This window comes from Nicotiana tabacum, chromosome 8 (genome assembly GCF_000715075.1).
Source record: "Nicotiana tabacum cultivar K326 chromosome 8, ASM71507v2, whole genome shotgun sequence".
Lineage (NCBI taxonomy): Eukaryota > Viridiplantae > Streptophyta > Magnoliopsida > Solanales > Solanaceae > Nicotiana > Nicotiana tabacum.
Window position 1 is genome coordinate 40,234,360 of NC_134087.1, and position 6,768 is coordinate 40,241,127.

Genomic DNA, 6,768 nt, shown 5'->3' on the forward strand with positions numbered 1-6,768 from the left:
AGTCACGCAGTATCCCATGTGGTTGGCCAATGTTGTGCTTGTATCGAAGAAAGATGGTAAAACCAAAGTGTGTGTTGATTACCGTGACCTCAACAAAGCAAGTCCAAAGGACAATTTTTCACTGCGAAATATCCACATTTTGATTAACAACTATGCCAATCATGAGATTGGTTCTTTTGTGGACTGTTATGCGGGGTATCATCAGATTCTAATGGATGATAAAGATGCGGAAAAGATAGTATTTATCACGCCGTGGGGAACATATTACTACCAGGTCATGCCCTTTGGTTTGAAAAATGTTGGGGTAACTTACATGAGGTGATGACAACCATATTCCATGACATGATACACAAGGAGATTGAAGTTTACGTGGATGATGTGATCATAAAGTCCAGGAAGCCGTCTGACCACATTAGAGATTTGAGAAAGTTTTTTCAGAGGCTTCGCAAGTATAATCTTAAGCTCAACCCTGCAAAGTGTGCATTTAGTGTTCCACCTGGGAAACTATTGGGGTTCATAGTTAGTCGGTGGGGCATTGAGTTGGATCCGTCAAAAATCAAAGCTATCAAGGAATTGCTACCGCCAAAGAACAAGACCGAGGTGATGAGTCTGCTAGGGAGGCTGAACTACATCAGCAGGTTTATTGCTCAGCTCACGACAACTTGTGAGCCCATATTTAAATTGCTAAAGAAAGATGTTGCGGTCAAATGGACTGATGAGTGCCAGGAAGCATTTGATAAGATCAAAGAGTATTTGTCGAACCCACATGTGTTGGTCCCGCCGGAACCAGGGAGACCTTTGATTCCTTATTTGACAGTCCTGGATAACTCATTTGGTTGTGTATTGGGTCAGCATGACATCACTGGCAGGAAAGAACAAGCCGGGTCTATTATCTCAGTAAGAAGTTCACATCTTATGAGGTTAAGTATACTCCCCTTGAGAGGACATGTTGCGCCCTGACTTGGGTAGCACAGAAGTTAAAGCATTATTTGTCATCCTATACTACTTGCCTCATTTCTCGCCTGGATCCTTTAAAGTATATTTTCCAGAAGCCCATGCTCACAGGAAGGCTCGCAAAGTGGCATATCTTGCTCATAGAGTTTGACATCGTATATGTCACTCGGACGGTGATGAAAGCCCAAGCTTTAGCCTATCACTTGGCCGAGAATCCAGTGGATGAGGAATATGAACCTTTGCAGACCTACTTTCCTGATAAAGAGGTAATGCATATTGACGAGGTCGAGAAGGAGGAAAAGCCCGGTTAGAAACTTTTTTTTGATGGGGCTGCTAACATGAAAGGCGTTGGAATAGGAGCTGTACTCATCTCTGAAACAGGCCATCACTACCCTGTCACTGCTCAGCTTCATTTCTATTGTACCAATAACATGGCCGAGTACGAAGCGTGCATTCTGGGTTTAAGGTTAGCCGTGGACATAGGAGTCCAGGAAGTGCTAGTTTTGGGAGATTCAGATTTCTTAGTGCACCAGATCCAGGGAAAATGGGAGACTCGAGATTTGAAACTCATACCGTATCGACAATGCCTACAGGATCTATGTCAGCGATTCCGATTAGTGGAGTTCAAGCATATCCCTTGTAAACATGTGATTTTTGACCCTCCCCAAGATTTTTTATATTTTAGCATATAGATATTTCGTTTAGGCCTAATATCGCTATTTCAATTAATTTTGACCCTTTTAGTTTATTTCGTCACAAAAAATGAAAGTTACAAAACATATTTCAGTTTACGTATCTTTATAAAATTAAATAAAAAAATATACAAAAATAGTACTTTATTTTTTATCTTTATATAATCTTGAAAATATAAAAAAAAAATTAATATAGTTTCATGTTTTAATATAGTTTGATTTAATTAATTAGATTTAGTTTTTGCGTTGTGTAGTATTTTTATCTTTATTAAAAGAAGTTAGATAAGGTGTTGGACCTCAATTTGAAGAGTCTTGGAGCCCAATTTTAGGATCCAATTTGGACCAACCCAATTCTCCTTAGCCCAAATAACCCATCAGCTCAGCTGACCCGCCCAAATACACCATTTTAATCTCAACCATCGATCCATTTTAATCCAATGGTCACAATCCTTTCACCTATCAAATAAGAACCAAATTATAACCTACCCTAGACTAAGACGATCAGTCGTGCTCCCTAATCTCTAGAGCAAATCAACACAAGACAAAAAAAATCCTAGATCTAAAAACCAAAAAAAAAAAAGATTTGCCATAGGAATGTATGGAATACGTGGTGTTTCTGCTTGCACTTGATCCTTTGATTTCAAATCATTTCCCTAAAATGGAGATAGGGACTTGCTGTCTTTCTTAAACGATCTCATTTTCGGTATTTTTGCTAGATTTTGTCTCTGTGTTTGACTTGTTGACTAATCTGTTGCTACAGCAGTTGATTTGCACAAGTAGCTGATTTTATGACCTCCCGTATTTCGCTGCTTCGTCTTCTCTTCACCATATCTGTCGGAACACGCACACACCCAATCACGCATTTTTCTTACTTTCCAGCAAGTTTCGAAGCTGAAGAGTCAAGGTCTACCTGTGTTTCATCGAATTCCGACAAGCTCCGAAGTCGAAGTTCTGTTGGTCCTGGTCATGTGCCCATCCGATTATGGAGTTGCAAATCAGCTAAGCTCAGATTCACATTTGGAGGTTCATTTCTCATCTCTTGTTTCTTGAAATTAATGGGTCATAACTAATCTTGTTTTACATGGGTTTATATGGTGATATAACTGGTTATGGTGTATTTGTGAGTTTATATTCAATTATTTGATTCTTTGAGTGACTCGTGGCAGTTTGTAGCTGCTAAATGTTGTATAGCTTATTAAATTTGTTGCTAAAAATATGTTCGTCATTGCTTAAGATTTTTGTATTATTGTGTTTGTTGTTGTTAGTGTCTATTAGAAATATGTGTATTAGTTATGAAGATTTTACATCGTAAACCAAATGTTGTGTCAAAGTTGATTTCCTTTGTTGTCATCCTTCACTAATTAGTCGATAAAAATGCTGGATACTGCAAATGCAAGTCCAAAACTGAAGTTGTCAAAAATGTTGGTTACTCTAAATTTTCTGGACCATTATTGCTAATTCTAGAATTTTTAGGTATATATAGTCAAAAGGGAGCAAGCTATTCTCATATAGACTCCTTGAATTTTGGCAACTTAGCTGATTGTAATACCGCAACCTTTCATTATAATGATAATGCAATAGGCTTTAAACGTGTAATTTTGGGCTTAGCTAAGAGTACGCTTAAGCCGTTAATATTCATAAACATTGTATCTTGCTTTAGGCGCGATTAATAATTATCATGGCTACCGGTATGGTTCCTGTGACGTAGTTGTGATTTGTAATTACTAAAATCCGGGTGTACATTTAATGTGACCCGATTCTAATTTCCAACAAGGTTAAATAGAACGTGTCGTGACTCATGGGTGCATTTCATGTAGCGTGGCTTACGATGTATTTTAAATAACCTTAAAATAATTTCTTAAATAAATAAAAGCGGTTAAAAAGTTAAAAGGCACATATGTTTAAAAGTGTTTAAAATCAGATAAATAGGCCAATAATAATAGTTGAGCAACCGTGCTAAAACCACGAAACCCGGGAATGCCTAACACCTTCTCCCGGGTAAACAGAATTTCTTACCCGGATGTCTGTGTTCGCGGACTGTGAAACAGAGTCAACTTCCTCATTTCAGGATTTTAAATCGGTGACTTGGCACACCATAAATTATCCCAAGTGGCGACTCTGCATCTTAAATAAATAATCCAGTTTCGATTGTAACTTATAATGGAAAAAACTCCCTTATACCCTTCCGGGGGTAGGAAAAAAGAGGTGTGACAGCTCTGGCGACTCTACTGGGGACAAGAACCCAGAATCTCTGGTTCAGGGTTCAGAATTCGAGCTTAGAATAATTGTTATAGTTGGTTTTGTTTATTATCTGATTTTTACATGTTTAGGCCTAATGTGATAAGTGTTGCTTTTTACCACTTTTGATATTATCTGAACTGTATATAAACTGCTACGAAACCCTTCTCTTCTCATCTTCGGGGATGTGCACGCTGGCAAGACTCCTCTTCTATTAGTGTCATACCTTAAATTAGGAAGAGGCTCGGACAAGTTACAAAGTCGGATGGCCTTTTGGTTCCCGGTACGCCCCCCCCCCCCGGCTCGAGTTGTCCGCTCGAGTGCACAAGTCTAGAACAACATACCCAAGTTTTAAACTTAGAATAACTCAGCCTCATGCTGGATCTCTAGTAGGAACGCTTATTTGCATCATTGCATTTGACTTCGGGGACTCAACACAGGGGTTAGGTCCGTCTAGGACAGGTGTACCCAAAGAATAAAAGACCATCCTGATGCATCATATGTGCTATATATTGCAATTTTCAAAGGCAAACGAGGTCATTTAGCGGACCAATGATAGTTGAGGGCAAAAGAAAAAAAGAAAAAATAATGAGAAAGAAAAGAGGGTGAAGTGTGAAAATAAAGCAAGTCGGTCCCAGTTATGTTTTTCTTTTACATTTTTTTGTTAAGAAAAAGACAAAAAATGAACATGGAAAAAAATCCAAAAAGATTTTGCATTTTCCCTTTATTTTTCAAAAAAAAAAAGACAAAAATATGTTTTCTCTTAATTAGTTGTTTTTCTTATTATTTCTCGCCCATATCCAATCGGCCCGAACTACGCATATCTGATTCTCGTCTTTCGGGGCGTAATACGTAGGCAACCCACATAGGGTCCGGTCTTCCTAAGTAAATCTTATGTTCTTGGTTTTGCGGGGTCTTAGCCAAATTTTGCACTTCTAGCCACCTTTTGGCTACATAAGCCATTTTGCAAAAATAGCCTCAATCATGTCTTGAATGTGTCCAACAAGAAGGGTTATTGTCTCACATAGCGTTCAAGGTCTTTAACTTTATTTGGTCTTAATTTTCTCATACAGGTGTGGATTTACTTACCGGAGTTTGAGCATGACAGAATCCCAGGACCATCTAGTCAGGATCACCCATTCAGGAGTGGATTAAAAGGAGATTTTCTTTTCTTTTTTATATTTTGAGTCTATTTCTAGTTTTGTATAGTAATATCGAGTTATTTTTATTATTGTACTTTCTATTTTGCATTTGAAAAATGTACTATAAATAAAAAATCCAATAAAAAGAAGGGATATTTTGCATATTTATATTTCCGTTAGAATTTTCTTTAGAAATATTACTCCTAGAAATTTAAAAAAAAAGAAATTTTAAGGTGGTTTTCCTTTAGGTAATTAATAACTAGAACTTAAAATAAAAATTATTTTTATATTTTCTTTTGTATATTAGGACTAAAAATTCAAAAAAAAAAAAGAATTTTCTTTTAGTGCCTCTTTAAAAGTTTTCTTTAAGATGTTAATTCCAAAAATCTAAAAAGATTTTCTTTTGAGGTTCTTCTTTGGGAAATTAACGAAAAAATGAAACAAAGATTCTTTTATTTTTACTAGAACTTTAGGATATTGTACATAAAAGAAAAAACATACTTCATCTTGTGTTTATTTTCAAAGTTTCTTCCTTAGGTAATCAAAAACTGAAAAAAAAAATATTTTTTGTCTTGTTTCGAAATCTTTCTTCACGGATGTCAAATGAAAATTCAAAATATTTTTCTTGGGTAGAAGAATCAAAATATATTTTTCTCTTCTAGGGATTTTTCCTTAACAATTTCTCATAGAGTATCTGTTTCAAATAATATATGAGCTTGAGTTTAGAATAGGTTATAGAACATTAAGTTTAGAAAATTCAAAAAAAATTGTTTTTTTATTTCTGTTTTCTCATCAGAGTAGTCATTAAGGTAAAAAAGAAAAAGAAAGAAAAAGAAAAAGAGAACGTTAGTTTGTTTACTTTATTCTCGATCTTCCCAAACTACACAAAGTTCTGATTCATGCGGCATCATGATACGTAGGCAACCTACATAGCATTCGATCTAATCATTTTTTTATTTTATTAAAATAAAAAGAAGAAAAAGAAAAAAAAAGAGATGAAATTATGGGATGTGAGAAATAAAAGGAAAGAAGAGAGTGATAATTAGAAGAACAAAAAAAGGAAGGAAAATGAACAAGCCAAGAAGTGCCAACAAAATTGGGATGATGTCAAGTGACCTTGTGAACCTAGAAGTCATTCTAGAACCGTTAATTGTTGCTAGTGCATTGCACGCAATGTGATACTTTTAGCTGTTAAATGCCCTAATGCTAATAGGATGACCCCATTTTGTTCCTTTTGTTATCTTCATTGAGCAGAAGAGTGGTTGGTTTGTGGTTCTTAAGTAACTCATCCATACAACACAAGATCAAAAAGCAAGGTACCCATGGCTAGCAAAGACTTGGACGCAGGGGTTGTTGATCCATCTAAGGGAATTGTTGAATCAGAATCTGAGTTGAAAGAAGAGGTCTTTGTGATGACCTGGCCGGTCGTCTTAAGAATTTATGCCCTGATCTCCTATTAACTGCTTTCGCCAAGTTTATTTCTGCTAATTTTATTTGTCGGGATGTTCGGTTTTGAGTTTCGGAGAGTTTTGGGACACTTAGTCCCTAAATGAGAGCTTAAGTGTTGGAGAGTTGACCGTAGTCAGAACAGTGTGAAGACGGCCTCGAAATGGAAATCTGATGGTTCCGTTAGCTCCGTTGGGTGATTTTGGGCTTGGGATGTGTTCGGATTGTGTTTTGGAGATCTGTAGCTAATTTAGGCTTGAAATGCCGAAAGTTGAATTTTTTTTAAGTTTCTGGTC

At 36.4% G+C, this 6,768-nt stretch overlaps 1 long non-coding RNA gene across 1 annotated transcript; it reads left to right on the forward strand.

Annotated features, from left to right (window-relative positions):
- The first annotated feature begins 2,113 nt into the window (after positions 1 to 2,113).
- LOC142162684 (uncharacterized) lies at positions 2,114 to 5,194 on the forward strand. Its single transcript, XR_012693962.1, has 2 exons — positions 2,114 to 2,669; positions 4,958 to 5,194. It is a non-coding gene; the product is annotated as an uncharacterized LOC142162684 (long non-coding RNA).
- The last annotated feature ends 1,574 nt before the right edge of the window (positions 5,195 to 6,768 follow it).